Source organism: Scyliorhinus torazame, chromosome 5, assembly GCF_047496885.1.
Source record: "Scyliorhinus torazame isolate Kashiwa2021f chromosome 5, sScyTor2.1, whole genome shotgun sequence".
Classification (NCBI taxonomy): Eukaryota; Metazoa; Chordata; class Chondrichthyes; order Carcharhiniformes; family Scyliorhinidae; genus Scyliorhinus; species Scyliorhinus torazame.
The window spans coordinates 191,469,843-191,488,830 of NC_092711.1; positions in this window are offsets into that span (position 1 = coordinate 191,469,843).

The following is an 18,988-nucleotide window of genomic DNA, read 5'->3' on the forward strand; positions in this document are numbered from 1 at the left end:
CTCTAGGTCCGGAATGCGTCCTAGCAACCGCCTCATAAAATTGGCATCATCCCAGTTCGGGGCATATACGTTTACCAAAACCACCGTCTCCCCCTGTAGTTTGCCACTCACCATCACGTATCTGCCCCCGTTATCCGCCACTATAGTCTTTGCCTCGAACATTACCCGCTTCCCCACTAATATAGCCACCCCCCTGTTTTTCGCATCTAGCCCCGAATGGAACACCTGCCCCACCCATCCTTTGCGTAGCCTAACCTGGTCTATCAGTTTCAGGTGCGTTTCCTGTAACATAACCACATCTGCCTTAAGTTTCTTAAGGTGTGCGAGTACCCGTGCCCTCTTTATCGGCCCGTTCAGCCCTCTCACGTTCCACGTGATCAGCCGAGTTGGGGGGCTTCCTACCCCCCCCCCTTGTCGATTAACCATCACCTTTTTCCAGCTCCTCACCCGGTTCCCACGCAGCTGTATCTCCCCCAGGCGGTGCCCCCCCCGCCCATCCTCTCCCATACCAGCTCCCCCCTCTCCCCAGCAGCAGCAACCCAGTAATTCCCCCCTCCCACCCCCCCCGCTAGATCCCCCGCTAGCGTAATTACTCCCCCCATGTTGCTCCCAGAAGTCAGCAAACTCTGGCTGACCTCGGCTTCCCCCCGTGACCTCGGCTCGCACCGTGCGACGCCCCCTCCTTCCTGCTTCTCTATTCCCGCCATGATTATCATAGCGCGGGAACCAAGCCCGCGCTTCTCCCTTGGCCCCGCCCCCAATGGCCAACGCCCCATCTCCTCCACCTCCCCTCCTCCCCCCATCACCACCTGTGGGAGAGAGAAAAGTTACCACATCGCAGGATTAGTACATAAAACCCCTCTTTGCCCCCCACATTCGCCCCACCACTTTGTTCGAACGTTCTTTTTAATAACCCGCTCATTCCAGTTTTTCTTCCACAATAAAAGTCCACGCTTCATCCGCCGTCTCAAAGTAGTGGTGCCTCCCTTGATATGTGACCCACAGTCTTGCCGGTTGCAGCATTCCAAATTTTATCTTCTTTTTATGAAGCACCGCCTTGGCCCGATTAAAGCTCACCCTCCTTCTCGCCACCTCCGCACTCCAGTCTTGATAAACGCGGATCACCGCGTTCTCCCATTTACTGCTCCGAGTTTTCTTCGCCCATCTAAGGACCATTTCTCTATCCTTAAAACGGAGGAATCTCACCACTATGGCTCTGGGAATTTCTCCTGCTCTCGGTCCTCGCGCCATCACTCGGTATGCTCCCTCCACCTCCAACGGACCCGCCGGGGCCTCCGCTCCCATTAACGAGTGCAGCATCGTGCTCACATATGCCCCGACGTCCGCTCCCTCCACACCTTCAGGAAGACCAAGAATCCTCAGGTTGTTCCTCCTTGCGTTGTTTTCCAGTGCCTCCAACCTTTCCACACCTCGTTTCTGATGTGCCTCCTGCGTCTCCGTCTTCACCACCAGGCCCTGTATATCGTCCTCATTCTCGGCTGCCTTTGCCTTCACGACCCGAAGCTCCCGCTCCTGGGTCTTTTGTTCCTCCTTTAGCCCTTCGATCGCCTGTAGTATCGGGGCCAACAGCTCTTTCTTCATTTCCTTTTTGATCTCTTCCACACAGCATTTCAAGAACTCTTGTTGTTCAGGGCCCCATGTTAAACTGCCACCTTCCGACGCCATCTTGGTTTTTGCTTGCCTTCCTTGCCGCTGTTCTAAAGGATCCACTGCAATCTGGCCACTCTCTCCTCCTTTTTCCATCCGTATCCAGGGGGGATTCCCTTCTGGTTTACCGCACAGTGTTTTTAGCCGTCAAAATTGCCGTTGGGGCTCCTATCAAGAGCCCAAAAGTCCGTTTCACAGGGAGCTGCCGAAACGTGCGACTCAGCTGGTCATCGCCGCACCCGGAACTTCCTGAACGTCATTGACGAATACTCCCGTTTCCCTTTCGCCATCCCCTGCCCCGACATGACAGTGTCCACGGTCATTAAAGCCCTCGGTACCATTTTTACACTGTTCGATTTCCCCGACTATATCCATAGCGACAGGGGGTCCTCCTTTATGAGTGACGAACTGCGTCAATTCCTGCTCAGCAAGGGCATAGCCTCGAGCAGAACGACCAGTTACAACCCCCGGGGGAACGGGCAGGTAGAAAGGGAGAATGGAACGGTCTGGAAGGCCGTCCTGCTGGCCCTCCGGTCTAGGAGTCTCCCAATTTCCCGCTGGCAGGAAGTCCTCCCGGATGCCCTTCACTCTATCCGGTCCCTGCTGTGCACCACCACGAATCAAACGCCTCACGAGCACCTCCTCCTCTTTCCTAGGAAGTCCTCCTCTGGAACGCCACTTCCGACCTGGCTAGCAGCTCCGGGACCCATTCTGCTCCGGAAACATGTGCGGGCGTACAAGTCAGATCCGTTGGTGGAACGGGTGTATCTCCTTCACGCCAACCCGCAATACGCCTATGTGGAGTACCCCGATGGCCGACAGGACACGGTCTCCCTGCGAGACCTGGCGCCCGCCGGAGCTACCCACACCCCCCCAACGCCAATCGCCACTTCCTCACTTCCGCCGGTTCATCCCGCAGCCACCCACTTCCCAGGGGGGTTTGGTTCTCCTCCCAGACCCGCCCAGGAGTAAGGACACAGGGGACAGCGCTACGCTCCCAGAGTCGACGGGATTCGAGTCAGCGCCATCACCACCACGCCCGAGACGATCGGAAGGACGACCAGGGCGCCCTTCCGGCTCATCGAATCACTTTAACTCTCAATGTTTTCAGTTATTGTGTCTTGTTATAGTTATGGCATCATGCCGACCCTGTTTGGCCCGTTGGCCCAGTTTTCAGTTATTGTGTCTTGTTATAGTTATGGCATCATGCTGACCATGTTTGGCCCGTTGGCCCAGTTGAAGCGATAATCTTGTGTTTTGTTCAAAGTTACAGCACAGTACCGACTCTGTAAACCCCGACCACCATGCGAACCACCATCCCGCCGGGTTCTTTTTCAACAAGGGGTGAATGTGGTGGTATGTATTAGGGGTAATACGGTACACCATGTGTCGACAGGCTATTGGTGGAGGGATGCCAGGTCCTGATAGGATATGCCACCTACTGGACTCCACCCAGAAATGCCGGTATAAGAATCCAGCTTTTCCCTCCATTTCCCTCAGCAGTTGCATTCTGTAACCACGCTGCTGGGGATAAAGATTTGCTTAATAAAGCCTTCAATTGACATTACCTCAACCTGCCTCGTGTCATATTGACGGTGCTACAGCTACATTGTCGAGTTTGCCAGAATAATATCCTAACTTAACTGGTCACCATGTTCTTGGGCTAGTACTGCTGTCATGTAGCCATCTTTCTCATGAACAAACATAGTGAAAGGCCTTCCATTGTGTGGAATGCCAAGTGCAGGTGCTGTGCACAAAGCACATTTCAGGTTCAAGAATGACTCTTTCTGTTCCAATATGAGTTTAACTGAGTCTTTTGGTTTCAGGTTGCCTTTTAGATCATTTCATGGTTGAGCCAGCTGAGTAAAGGAATAAATCCAATTTCTATTAAAATTGCAAAGTCCCAAAAATGACCTCACCTCCTGGACAGTTGTAGGTTCTTTGGCGTCTCTTATTGCTGCTGTCCTGTCGTGGGTAAGCTTTATTTTACCTTTGGAGATTGTCTGACCAAAGTAAATAACTTCATTTTGGGAAATTTGTGCTTTGGCAAGGCTTGCTTTGTGTCCATTGTGACAAAGGTGGTCTAAGAGGGAAGATAAGTCTTTTTCATGCTCATCCTCATTAATGGAGGCTAGCAGAACATCATCCACATATTGGATAATGGTGGAGGGCATATCAGATAGTTCCCTCAGGTGGTCCTGTAAAGCCATGTGAAAAACAGTAGGGCTATTGTGAAATCCTTGTGGAAGTCTGGTCCATGTGTACTGTCGTTGGTTAACTGTGAAAGCAAACCATGGTTGCCCTTCCTTAGCCAGTGGGACTGACCAAAAGCCATTTGCCATGTCTGTAACTGAAAACCATTTAAGGTCTGGTGTTAAGGCATTACAGATTGTAGAAGGATCGGCTACCAATGGAGCTTTTCTGTCAATGCACTCATTGGCTTTCCGATAATCAACAATCAGGCACCATGTGCCATTAGCCTTTTTGACAGGTCACACTGGACTGTTTGATGAACTGTGAATTTTAATTAAAATTCCTCTTTCTTCCAATTGCTGTACTACAGGCAGAATTCCCTCAATTGAGGAGGCATTAATGGGATATTGTAAGGTACATGGTGGTGGCACTCCAGTGAAGGATGCTGGTGCCATTTTCAAGAGGCCACAGTCATTTTTGTACACCAGCTCGCATCCAGATTTTGCAAATCATCCCCCAGGGCTCTGAGGACGTTTGTGGAGAGCCGTTGGCTATCTCTGGCACAAACCATTACTGACAAAATCTGAACACCATCCATGGGGTGCACGCTGAAAATGCCTTTTAACCGGTCTATCTCATTCCACATGGCTAAGCCCGTCTTCGTTGGATGTGGGAGGGCTTTAGACCATCTGTCCACCTTATTAGAGTCAGCTGAAGTATGTACCCAGCGTCCTGTGTATCGAGATCTGTAGGTAGACACATTATCAGCATCTCGCGTTTCCGATGTTTCCACTTTAACCCTTTTAGTTCGTAAAGGTGCTAGTTTAGGGATGTGCTGTGTCATAGCAGAGCTGGCTTCAGGAATGTCATTTCCATGGCAACCAGAAGATTAAGGGTCATTCTCAGCACTGTCCTCATCAGAGCTGAAAGGCTCCCTTTGTTCTTGACCACGTGGCGTGAAAGCAAGCTTTGGGACGTGAATAGATTGCTCGCAATGTATTTGTATTGCAGCTGCTTTTAATTTTTAAAGGTGTTTGATTGTTTGTCAATGACCTGTAAATGATTTCCAGGTGGGAGATAGAACATAGAACATAGAAAATACAGCACAAAACAGGCCCTTCGGCCCACGATGTTGTGCCGAACCTTTGTCCTAGATTAATCATAGATTATCATTGAATTTACAGTGCCGAAGGAGGCCATTCGGCCCATTGAGTCTGCACCGGCTCTTGGAAAGAGCACCCTACCCAAAGTCAACACCTCCACCCAACACCAAGGGCAATTTTGGACACTAAGGGCAATTTATCAGGGCCAATCCACCGAACCTGCACATCTTTGGACTGTGGGAGGAAACCGGAGCACCCGGAGGAAACCCACGCAGACACGGGGAGGATGTGCAGACTCCGCACAGACAGTGACCCAAGCCGGAATCCAACGTGGGACCCTGGAGCTGTGAAGCAATTGTGCGATCCACAATGCTACCGTGCTGCCCTTAAGATCAAATAAATCTACACTATATCATTTTACCATAATCCATGTACCTATCCAATAGCTGCTTGAAGGTCCCTAATGTTTCCGACTCAACTACTTCCACAGGCAGTGCATTCCATGCCCCCACTACTCTCTGGGTAAAGAACCTACCTCTGACATCCCCCCTATATCTTCCACCATTCACCTTAAATTTATGTCCCCTTGTAATGGTTTGTTCCACCCGGGGAAAACGTCTCTGACTGTCTACTCTATCTATTCCCCTGATCATCTTATAAACCTCTATCAAGTCGCCCCTCATTCTTCTCCGTTCTAATGAGAAAAGGCCTAGCACCCTCAACCTTTCCTCGTAAGACCTACTCTCCATTCCAGGCAACATCCTGGTAAATCTCCTTTGCACCTTTTCCAAAGCTTCCACATCCTTCCTAAAATGAGGCGACCAGAACTGTACACAGTACTCCAAATGTGGCCTTACCAAAGTTTTGTACAGCTGCATCATCACCTCACGGCTCTTAAATTCAATCCCTCTGTTAATGAACGCTAGCACACCATAGGCCTTCTTCACAGCTCTATCCACTTGAGTGGCAACTTTCAAAGATGTATGAACATAGACCCCAAGATCTCTCTGCTCCTCCACATTGCCAAGAACTCTACCGTTAACCCTGTATTCCGCATTCATATTTGTCCTTCCAAAATGGACAACCTCACACTTTTCAGGGTTAAACTCTATCTGCCACTTCTCAGCCCAGCTCTGCATCCTATCTATGTCTCTTTGCAGCCGACAACAGCCCTCCTCACTATCCACAACTCCACCAATCTTCGTATCGTCTGCAAATTTACTGACCCACCCTTCAACTCCCTCATCCAAGTCATTAATGAAAATCACAAACAGCAGAGGACCCAGAACTGATCCCTGCGGTACGTCACTGGTAACTGGGATCCAGGCTGAATATTTGCCATCCACCACCACTCTCTGACTTCTATCGGTTAGCCAGTTCGTTATCCAACTGGCCAAATTTCCCACTATCCCATGCCTCCTTACTTTCTGCAGAAGCCTACCATGGGGAACCTGATCAAATGCCTTACGAAAATCCATGTACCCACTACATCCACTGCTTTACCTTCATCCACATGCTTGGTCACCTCCTCAAAGAATTCAATAAGACTTGTAAAGCAAGACCTACCCCTCACAAATCCGTGCTGACTATCCCTAATCAAGCAGTGTCTTTCCAGTTGCTTAGAAATCCTATCCTTCAGTACCCTTTCCATGACTTTGCCTACCACCGAAGTAAGACTAACTGGCCTGTAATTCCCAGGGTTATCCCTAGTCCCTTTTTTGAACAGGGGCACGACATTCGCCACTCTCCAATCCCCTGGTACCACCCCTGTTGACAGTGAGGACGAAAAGATCATTGCCAACGGCTCTGCAATTTCATCTCTTGCTTCCCATAGAATCCTTGGATATATCCCGTCAGGCCCGGGGGACTTGTCTATCCTCAAGTTTTTCAAAATGCCCAACACATCTTCCTTCCTAACAAGTATTTCCTCGAGCTTACCAGTCTGTTTTGCACTGTCCTCTCCAACAATATGGCCCCTCTCATTTGTAAATACAGAAGAAAAGTACTCGTTCAAGACCTCTCCTATCTCTTCAGACTCAATACATGATCTCCCGCTACTGTCCTCGATCTAGTCTTGATCTACTACCCTCGCTCTAGTCATTCTCATATTTATCACCTATGTGTAAAAGGCCTTGGGGTTTTCCTTGATCCTACCCGCCAAAGATTGTTCATGCCCTCTCTTAGCTCTCCTAATCCCTTTCTTCAGTTCCCTCCTGGCTATCTTGTATCCCTCCAACGCCCTGTCTGAACCTTGTTTCCTCAGCCTTACATAAGTCTCCTTTTTCCTCTTAACAAGACATTCAACCTCTCATGTCAGCCATGGTTGCCTCACTCGACCATCTCTTCCCTGCCTGACAGGGACACACATATCAAGGACACGTAGTACCTGTTCCTTGAACAAGTTCCACATTTCAATTGTGTCCTTCCCTGATAGCCTATGTTCCCAACTTATGCACTTCAATTCTTGTCTGACAACATCGTATTTACTCTTCCCCCAATTGTAAACCTTGCCCTGTTGCATGCACCTATCCCTCTCCATTACTAGAGTGAAAGTCACAGAATTGTGGTCACTATCTCCAAAATGCTCCCCACTAACAAATCTATCACTTGCCCTGGTTCATTACCAAGTACTAAATCCAATATTGCCCCTCCTCTGGTCGGACAATCTACATACTGTGTGGGAAAAGCTTCCTGGACACACTGCACAAACACCATCCCATCCAAACTATTTGATCTAAAGAGTTTCCACTCAATGTTTGGAAAGTTAAAGTCACCCATGACTACTATCCTGTGACTTCTGCACCTTTCCAAAATCTGTTTCCCAATCTGTTCCTCCACATCTCTGCTACTATTGGGGGGCCTATAGAAAACTCCTAACAAGGTGACTGCTCCTTTCCTATTTCTGACTTCAACCCATACTACCTCAGTAGGCTGATACTCCTCAAACTGCTGTTATACTATCTCTAATTAACAATGCCACCCCCCCACCCCACCTCTTTTACCACCCTCCCTAATCTTATTGAAACATCTATAACCAGGGACCTCCAACAACCATTTCTGCCCTCTTCTATCCAAGTTTCCGTGATGGCCACCACATCATAGTCCCAAGTACCGATCCATGCCTTAAGTTCACCCACCTTATTCCTGATGCTTCTTGCGTTGAAGTATACACACTTCAACCCATCTCCATGCCTGCAAGTACTCTCCTTTGTCAGTGTTCCCTTCCCCACTGCCTCATTACACGCTTTGGCGTCCTGAATATCTGCTACCTTAGTTGCTGGACTACAAATCCGGTTCCCATTCCCCTGCCAAATTAGTTTACACCCTCCCGAAGAGTACTAGAAAACCTCCCTTCCAGGAAATTGGTGCCCCTCTGGTTCAGATGCAACCCGTCCTGCGTGTACAGGTCCCACCTTCCCCAGAGTGCGCTCCAATTATCCAAATACCTGAAGCCCTCCCTCCTACACCATTCCCTGCAGCCACGTGTTCAGCTGCACTCTCTCCCTATTCCTAGCCTCGCTATCACGTGGTATGTTCCAAGTTAGAAATTCTAGTGTCCAGAATGCCCTTATCTTTTAAGAGTTGTGCATTTTGTGTTTGGAGGCTGCTATTTTTGGAGAGCAGCTCATTGTTTTGTACTGTTAAAAGTTGGACTGTGGACTTTGAATCAGAAAATAACTTTTGAATTTCAGTGATTTCGAATTTTAAGTTTGAATTTTTCCTTCTCTGCATTGGAATTAATGTTTAGAAGCGCTTGGTTGTCACTGTTAATGTCCTCAAGCTGTTTATTTTGAGTCTGAATCTCAGCATTAATGGTTTGGAGGTCAGACACTACTTTGCAGTACCGCATTAGTGACCTGAAGGTCGTTATTTTTCTGTTTGAGGTTCGCAAGTTGTTTTTGGAGCTCACAGTTTTGATGGTGCAGATAAGATCGGTAGTGATCTGGACACTGGAGTTTATAATTTGAGTCTTGTAAAAGCGTAGAAGCTGTTTGAAGCTAATTTTTAACGGCCGTAACAGTGTCCTCATGGGTCCTTAGTTCAGCTGCGGACCTAATCTTACGCAATTCTCGCCAAACGACAAGTGACCATCTGATACAATTAGTTTTCCTTAAACTGGCGATCTTTGGCCTAATGGTTTTAACATCTTCAAAGGACCATTGACCTTGAGTAATGTTGCATTTCAACTCAATTTCCGGAATTGCCTATGGCAAATTAAAATGCTTATCTATCTATCTATCTATTTATCAATCTATCTATGTATCTATCTATCTATCTATCTATCTATCTATCTATCTATATATGAATTTCGGCGGGAGCGGAGTGCAGGGGCCTGTCGGGAGGTGAGTATTTGCTTTAAAAACACTTACCTTGCAGGAGCAGCACCTACAATTTCGGCGGGAGCGGAGTGCAGGGGCCTGTCGGGAGGTGAGTATTTGCTTTAAAAACACTTACCTTGCAGGAACAGCCCTTAGAATTTCTGCGGGAGCGGCGTGCAGGGGCCTGTCGGGAGGTGAGTACTTGCTTTAAAAACACTTACCTTGCAGGAGCAGCCCTTAGAATTTCGGCGGGAGCGGAGTGCAGGGGCCTGTCGGGAGGTGAGTATTTGCTTTAAAAACACTTACCTTGCAGGAGCAGCACTTAGAATTCGGCGGGAGCGGAGGCTCCTTCCTTCCGCAAGATCCGTCCCCCATCTTCTTGGGGGGCGGACCTAGAGAGGACGACAACCCGCGCATGCGCAGATGACGCCCGTTATGCGGCGCCGGCCGCGTCATCTATGCGGCGCCGCTTTTACGCGGGCGACAAGGCCTGGCGCGTGTAGATGACGCGGCCCCGATCCTGGCCCATTGTCAGGGCCTGAATCGGCGGGACCGGGGCCGTTCCGCGCCGTCGTGAACCTCGACGGCGTTCATGCCACTTCGGCGTGGGAGTGGAGAATCCCGCCCCCTGTTTTCTGAACAGCAAAGATCCCAGCACTGATCCCTGCGGAACACCACTAGTCACAGCCCTCCAATCAAAAAAGCACCCTTCTATTGCTACTCTCTGCCATCTATGACCTAGCCAGTTCTGTATCCATCTTGCCTGCTCACCTCTGATCCCATGTGACTTCACCTTTTGTGCCAGTCTGCCATGAGGGACCTTGTCAAAATCCTTACTGACGTACATATAGACAACATCCACTGCCCCATCTGCATCAATCATCTTTGTGACCTCCTCGAAAAACTCTATCAAGTTAGTGAGACATGTTCTCTCCTTCACAAAACCATGCTGCCTCTCGCTAATACGATCACTTGCTTCCAAATGGGAGTAGATCCTGTCTCGAAGAGTTCTCTCCAGTAGTTTCCCTACCAGTGACGTAAGGTTCACCGGCCTGTAGTTCCCTGGATTACCCTTGCCCCAAAGATGTGCAGGCTAGGTAGATTGGCCACGCTAAATTGCCCCTTAATTGGAAAAAATGAATTGGGTACTCTAAATCTTTTTTTTTTTTAAATGTTTTAAATGGGTTTGGGCAGGGGGAAATGTTGAGGTATATGCAGGTCCGGAATTTCGCTAAGAAGGAGATACAGAGATTTCCAGTGGCGCTGGCCCCGTACTGTTGGAAGAGGTTGACGACAGGGGGAGTGGAGAGGGGGTGGTGTCTGCGATTAATGGGGCGATTCTGGGAAAAGAGAAGATTAAGAGCAAGTGGGAGGAGGTATTTGAAGAGAGCATGGAGGAGGGGTTGTGGTGAGAGGTGCTCCAGAGGGTTAATGCCTCAACTTTGTGCACAAGATTGGGGCTGATACAACTGAAGGTGATGTATAGGGCGCACCTCACAAAGGCAAGGATGATCCGACTCGTTGAGGGGGTAGAGGATGTTTGTGAGCGTTGTGGCGGGGTTGGGGGTCGTGGTGGGGGGGGGGCATGCAAACCACATTCATATGTTTTGGTCCTGTCCAAAGCTGGAAGGGTATTGGAGGGAGGTTTCAGGGTAATTTCGAAGGTGGTACATGTGAGACTTTACCCGGGCCCTCTGGAGGCCATATTTGGGGTATCAGATCGGCCGGGGTTGAAAGCGGGTGTGGAGGCAGATTTTGTAGCCTTTGACTCGCTGATCGCCTGAAGGAGGTCCTGTTGGGGTGGAGGTCAGTCTGTCCACCCTGTGCCCAGCGTGGCGGGGGGACCTGTTGGAGCTTTTAACACTCGAGTAGGTGAAGTTTGAGTTCATGGAACGGATGGAAGGGTTCTACAATTCATGGGATTTGTTCATTATGCATTTTCAAGAATAGGATGACATCGAACATTTGGGGGTGGGGGGAGGGGGGGGGTGGTGTTTGGACTGTGTATTGCTGCCTTCTTTACTTTGGGGTGAACCACCAGCTGTTTCTTATACCGACCAAATGACCACAGAACCAATATGTTAGCTCAAAAACACAGTTTATTAATAACACAAGACTTGTATCTCTATGCAATAACACTCGCGGCTCCGTACTAAACTACACCTAACAACTAAGATGACCTTTACGTAACTTCGAGTGACCGGCACTGTGTGAGATAAGGCTTTCAAGTTGTTGGGTTCGTCTCAGCTGGGCTCGTACTTCAGGAATGGTCACGGGTCCTTGAACTTGGTTGTTCTGCTGCAGTTGGTCGCACACAGGCCGGTCCCAAAAGAGGCAGATCTCTAGTGCGCCGGGCTTTTTATCCTTCGTCACTTTCGGGCGGTTCTTACTCCAGGTCCAATGGATCGATAGGGTTCTCGATCACCCTCATCGATCTCAGCCAATTAGGGGGTGGATACCTCGATAGCTGCGTGGGTCTTAGCTATCATTGTCCCAGGCACGTAGGCCTTTCCAAATAAGGGAGGGTGACGCCGGTTAGTCTGCTACTGTAGTAACTCCTTGATTCAAACTCTATTGTCCTGGGGGAAATGGTGATCTTAATGGATACAAGTTTCAGCCAAGTCTGGTTTCTTTGCGCACCTGCCTGTGTCCCAAATTGACCACAATTCCCATGGTCCTTTGCAGGTGGCCATTTTACATGGCTACATTCCGTTCTCTTGATCCTAAACGTGAAGCGTGGTGGATCACAGTCTTGATCCTTATCAAGCCTCTTATCAAACCGGCACTGGTCAGTCAGTTCAGGTCCTACTCTACTCTGTCCTAAATTCATTGTACAATTTTACCTAATTAATGAATATTACATACATTCATTAAAACAATTCACTACTAATAGCTATTTCATTCTTAAAATTGGATCCATATGAAACATTTTAACTTAAATTAACATATAAAACAGTTGGTTTCTAACTAAACTTTCTAAACTACACTCATGCTGCTAGTTTTACCTAAAGAACTTATCCATAACACAAAATCTACAAAACTTAAACAGCAGCACCGCATTCTTTCGTCTTATCACATTTCATTGGTACAGAGGTATAAAGCGTCAATTTAGCAGCGGTTATCACAGTTTTTGGAAATTATACATTCTTAGTAGAGTTCTATTGGATTCCTAAGAGGGGGGTTCGAACTGTGTATATATAGGGGGCCAGGAGGCTTTTGCCTTCCATTTATGGAGTTTGAACGTGAGGACTGCACTATAGATTCCTGCAATCAGGAGGAGGGTCTCTACTGTGTATAAGAGTGGGTTCCATTTTGCAATGCCTTCCCACCAGGTGGGGGTTTCGGTCTCTATCTCTAACAGTTGTGTGGTATCCTGACTGGAGGTGATATGTGGGGTGGAGTCGCTCGGGGCTGGCTTAGGTCCTACTCTAATTGTGTGTATTGCCAAGTTACCTTTAGCGGGTGTCCCGCGGCAATTTTGTCAGATTCTTATTGTGTTCCCTGCAATTTTATTTACACATCCAATTTCGGGGCACCCTTCATTTGTAAGTTCCTACCAATCTTCGGTTCCGGTTGTGCTAATGTAATATTCTGATGTGGACCCATTGGGCTTTCTGTAAATTGTCCGTTGGTTATTGCACCCAAATGTGATGCTTCTGTTCTTACACAGCTATATGGTGCCACTCTCACATTCCCTGCATTTGGGGGATGGCACCACAGACCGTCGGGCTGTGGAAAGTCTTGGGTATCTTGTGCTTGGAGTCCGTTAAGTGCGGCAATTGTCCAGGCGGAGATTATGGGGGCTGGGTTCATCCTGCGGTGTCTGGTTTCCGTGTAATCCGAGGGAATCAAGCATAATATGTCAGTATCGTTGGTTAATGTCTGTGTGTTAGTCTCTCTCTCTTAGTTCCAATTTCCCTTTTTGATTGTCACCATGTGTGACTCTCCCATTCTGTTTTTAAAAAAAATTTGGAGAGGTACTAATCCAAGTGTCTCTATTCAAGTGTCTCACAGCTTGTGTGGTCGATGCTCGGTGTGGGCAGATGCTTTCTTCGACTATTCTCCCTCTTTACTAGCAACCAAGGAGGTTGAGGCTGTGCTTAACCAGCCGAATTTCAGGGCGGCCAGTTTTATAGAGTTTCGTCCCAGGGGCTCAAAGGTAGCAACAGTGACCAGTAGCCATTGTGTTTTTAAATGTAAATAGCATTTGGAGGTGACCCGAAGGGGTCTGAAAGAACAGTGGAACAAAGAAGGGTTTAGAGTTGGAGCGTAAAGGGAGGTTCAAGACCTGCCCAAAGCAGTAAAGGGTGTAGTAAACCATTCCAGAGAGCATGATGCGAAACATGGGGTGCGTCTGGGCCGCTGCGGGAGAAGAATGGGTGGGATCCCTGGGTAGGGCAGTGGTTAGTGCCGCTATTGCACTACCCGAGCGTGATTGACTGGTTAATTTTGGGGCCCTCAGGTAGGGCGGGGATTAGTGCCGTGACTCTCTACCTGGGTGACCGGGATGACCAGGAAGAATTTGTAGTCATATTGTGGTGCCTTCAACTGCCATTGGTCAGTAGACTGTGTCTGGCGGTTGAATCAAAGGCGTAATTAGGAATGCATAGCCGTGTGTCGGGCCGACATAGATTAAAACCATGTGTTGGAGTGAAGAGGAGGTTAAAAAAACAAGAAGAAATTTGGACACCTTAATTCTTAGACCGTGTCCGTCATGTCTTACCAACCTGTAGGAAGACATGCTTAACCACTTCCTTACCTTGCAGGTCAGCTGTTCGGGAGAGAGAGGGAGCCGGGACCTTGGAAACAGCGCGGGAGTTTCAAAAAGCGCGGGAGCTGCGAGGCAGAGGGGACAGTTTAAAAGGTCGCGCCGTGGGTGAGGTAAGTACTGCTTAACCACTTCCTTACCTTGCAGGTCAGCTGTTCGGGAGAGAGAGGGAGCCGGGACCTTGGAAACAGCGCGGGAGTTTCAAAAAGCGCGAGAGCTGCGAGGCAGAGGGGACAGTTTAAAAGGTCGCGCCGTGGGTGAGGTAAGTACTGCTTAACCACTTCCTTACCTTGCAGGTCAGCTGTTCGGGAGAGAGAGGGAGCCGGGACCTTGGAAACAGCGCGGGAGTTTCAAAAAGCGCGGGAGCTGCGAGGCAGAGGGGACAGTTTAAAAGGTCGCGCCGTGGGTGAGGTAAGTACTGCTTAACCACTTCCTTACCTTGCAGGTCAGCTGTTCGGGAGAGAGAGGGAGCCGGGACCTTGGAAACAGCGCGGGAGTTTCAAAAAGCGCGGGAGCTGCGAGGCAGAGGGGACAGTTTAAAAGGTCGCGCCGTGGGTGAGGTAAGTACTGCTTAACCACTTCCTTACCTTGCAGGTCAGCTGTTCGGGAGAGAGAGGGAGCCGGGACCTTGGAAACAGCGCGGGAGTTTCAAAACGCGCGAGAGCTGCGAGGCAGAGGGGACAGTTTAAAAGGTCGCGCCGTGGGTGAGGTAAGTACTGCTTAACCACTTCCTTACCTTGCAGGTCAGCTGTTCGGGAGAGAGAGGGAGCCGGGACCTTGGAAACAGCGCGGGAGTTTCAAAAAGCGCGGGAGCTGCGAGGCAGAGGGGACAGTTTAAAAGGTCGTGCCGTGGGTGAGGTAAGTACTGCTTAACCACTTCCTTACCTTGCAGGTCAGCTGTTCGGGAGAGAGAGGGAGCCGGGACCTTGGAAACAGCGCGGGAGTTTCAAAAAGCGCGGGAGCTGCGAGGCAGTGGGGACAGTTTAAAAGGTCGCGCCGTGGGTGAGGTAAGTACTGCTTAACCACTTCCTTACCTTGCAGGTCAGCTGTTCGGGAGAGAGAGGGAGCCGGGACCTTGGAAACAGCGCGGGAGTTTCAAAAAGCGCGGGAGCTGCGAGGCAGAGGGGACAGTTTAAAAGGCCGCGCCGTGGGTGAGGTAAGTACTGCTTAACCACTTCCTTACCTTGCAGGTCAGCTGTTCGGGAGAGAGAGGGAGCCGGGACCTTGGAAACAGCGCGGGAGTTTCAAAAAGCGCGAGAGCTGCGAGGCAGAGGGGACAGTTTAAAAGGTCGCGCCGTGGGTGAGGTAAGTACTGCTTAACCACTTCCTTACCTTGCAGGTCAGCTGTTCGGGAGAGAGAGGGAGCCGGGACCTTGGAAACAGCGCGGGAGTTTCAAAAAGCACGGGAGCTGCGAGGCAGAGGGGACAGTTTAAAAGGTCGTGCCGTGGGTGAGGTAAGTACTGCTTAACCACTTCCTTACCTTGCAGGTCAGCTGTTCGGGAGAGAGAGGGAGCCGGGACCTTGGAAACAGCGCGGGAGTTTCAAAAAGCGCGGGAGCTGCGAGGCAGAGGGGACAGTTTAAAAGGTCGCGCCGTGGGTGAGGTAAGTACTGCTTAACCACTTCCTTACCTTGCAGGTCAGCTGTTCGGGAGAGAGATCAGTTTTGGGAGCAGGCCTATTGGCTGACTGTAAATCAGGAAGGATACAAAGGGTGTGGCTGAAGTGCCTATAGAAACGGAGTGCTGGAAGCAAACAGAGTGTATCTGAGTTTGGGTAAGGCTGAGTGCAGGAAGCAAACAGAGTGTATCTGAGTTTGGGTAAGGCTGAGTGCTGGAAGCAAACAGAGTGTATCTGAGTTTGGGTAAGGCTGAGTTCGGGTAAGAGGGGAGTGACAAGAAAAAAAAAAAATCAAATTAATTAAGTAAATTAATTAACTAGTTAAGGGAATTTGGTGCTCACCTGAAGGAGGTGCAGAGAAGCAGACCTGTGAGGGAGTCTCTGGAGCAATTACATCACAGCCAGCAGGTAAGTGATTGGCTTGTAACTGGTAAGTGATTTCTCTCTCTTTGACTTTCTCTTAGCTGTGTAGTGTAGTTCAAATTTAACTTCAGGTTTAAGTCATGGCAGGAGAGCTCAGACCCGTGTCATGCTCCTCTTGTGAGATGTGGCAAGTCAGGGACCCTTCTGGTGTCCCTGACTCCTTCATCTGCAAGAAGTGTGTCCAACTGCAGCTCCTGTTAGATCGCTTGACGGCTCTGGAGCTGCGTATCGACTCACTTTGGAGCATCCGCGATGCTGAGGAAGTTGTGGATAGCACATTCAGTGAGTTGGTCACACCGCAGATTAAAATTACTGAGGTAGAAAGGGAAAGGGTGACCAACAGACAGTGGAAGAGTAGGAAGGCAGTGCAGGGATCCCCTGCGGTCATCTCCCTCCAAAACAGATTTACCGCTTTGGAAACTGTTGGGGGAGATGGCTCACCAGGGGAAGGTGGCAGCAGCCAGGTTCATGGCACCGTGGCTGGCTCTGCTGCACAGAAGGGCGGGAAAAAGAGTGGCAGAGCTATAGTGATAGGGGATTCAATTGTAAGGGGAATAGACAGGCGTTTCTGCGGACGCAAACGAGAATCCAGGTTGGTATGTTGCCTCCCTGGTGCAAGGGTCAAGGATGTCTCGGAGCGGCTGCAGGGCATTCTGGAGGGGGAGGGTGAACAGCCAGCTGTCGTGGTGCATATAGGCACCAACGATATAGGTAAAAAACGGGATGAGGTCCTACAAGCTGAATTTAGGGAGTTAGGAGTTAAACTAAAAAGTAGGACCTCAAAGGTAGTAATCTCAGGATTGCTACCAGTGCCACGTGATAGTCAGAGTAGGAATGACAGGATAGCTAGGATGAATACGTGGCTTGAGAGATGGTGCAAGAGGGAGGGTTTTAAATTCCTGGGACATTGGGACCGATTCTGGGGGAGGTGGGACCTGTACAAATCGGACGGTCTGCATCTGGGTGGGACCGGAACCAATGTTCTCGGGGGGGTGTTTGCTAGTGCAGTTGGGGAGGGTTTAAACTAATGTGCCAGGGGGATGGGAACCGATGTAGGAAGTCAGAGGGGACAGAAACAAAAGGCAGGAAGGGAGAGTGTGAAAAGCATGACCAGAGAAAGCAGGGCAGAGAGCAAGGAAGGTCTACATTAAACTGCATTTATTTCAATGCAAGGGGCCTGACGGGCAAAGCGGATGAACTCAGGGCATGGACGGGCACATGGGACTGGGATATTATAGCTATGACTGAAACATGGCTAAGGGAGGGGCAGGACTGGCAGCTCAATGTTCCGGGGTACAGATGCTATAGAAAGGATAGAACAGGAGGTAAGAGAGGAGGGGGAGTGGCGTTTTTGATTAGGGAGAACATCACGGCAGTACTTAGAGGGGATATATCCGAGGGTTCGCCCACTGAGTCTATATGGGTGGAACTGAAAAATAAGAAGGGAGAGATCACCTGGGTAGGACTGTACTACAGGCCCCCAAATAGTCAGCGGGAAATTGAGGAGCAAATATGTAAGGAGATTACAGATAGCTGCAAGAATAATAGGGTGGTAGTAGTAGGAGACTTTAACTTTCCCAACATTGACTGGGACAGCCATAGCATTAGGGGCTTGGATGGAGGGAAATTTGTTGAGTGTATTCAGGAGGAATTTCTCATTCAGTATGTGGATGGACCGACTAGAGAGGGGGCAAAACTTGACCTCGTCTTGGGAAATAAGGAAGGGCAAGTGACAGAAGTGCTAGTGAGGGATCACTTTGGGACAAGTGACCATAATTCCATTAGTTTTAAGATAGCTATGGAGAATGATAGGTCTGGCCCAAGAGTTAAAATTCTTAATTGGGGCAAGGCCAATTTTGATGGTATCAGACAGGAACTTGCAGAGGTAGATTGGGGGAGACTATTGGCAGGCAAAGGGACGGCTGGTAAATGGGAGGCTTTTAAAAATGTGTTAACCAGGGTGCAGGGTAAGCACATTCCCTTTAGAGTGAAGGGCAAGGCTGGTAGAAGTAGGGAACCCTGGATGACTCGAGATATTGAGACTGGTCAAAAAGAAGAAGGAGGCATATGACGTACATAAGCAACTGGGATCAAGTAGATCCCTTGAAGAGTATAGAGATTGTCGAAATAGAGTTAAGAGGGAAATCAGGAGGGCAAAAAGGGGACATGAAATTGCTTTGGCAAATAATGCAAGGGAGAATCCAAAGAGATTCTACAGATACATAAAGGGGAAAAGAGTAACTCGGGACAGAGTCGGGCCTCTTAAGGATCAACAAGGACATCTATGTGCAGAGCCACAAGAGTTGGGTGAGTTCCTGAATGAATATTTCTCATCGGTATTCACGGTGGAGAAAGGCATGGATGTTAGGAAACTAAGGGAAATAAATAGTGATGTCTTGAGAAGTGTGCATATTACAGAGGAGGAGGTGCTGGAAGTCTTAAAGCGCATCAAGGTAGATAAATCCCCGGGACCTGATGAAATGTATCCCAGGATGTTGTGGGAGGCTAGGGAGGAAATTGCGGGTCCCCTAACCGAGATATTTGAATCATCGGCAGCCACAGGTGAGGTGCCTGAAGATTGGAGAGTGGCGAATGTTGTGCCCTTGTTTAAGAAGGGCAGCAGGGAAAAGCCTGGGAACTACAGACCGGTGAGCCTAACGTCTGTAGTAGGTAAGTTGCTGGAAGGTATTCTGAGAGACAGGATCTACAAGCATTTAGAGAGGCAAGGACTGATTCGAGGCAGTCAGCATGGCTTTGTGCGTGGATAATCATGTCTCACAAATTTGATTGAGTTTTTTGAGGGAGTGACCAAGAAGGTAGATGAGGGCAGTGCAGTAGACGTTGTCTACATGGACTTTAGCAAAGCCTTTGACAAGGTACCGCATGGTAGGTTGTT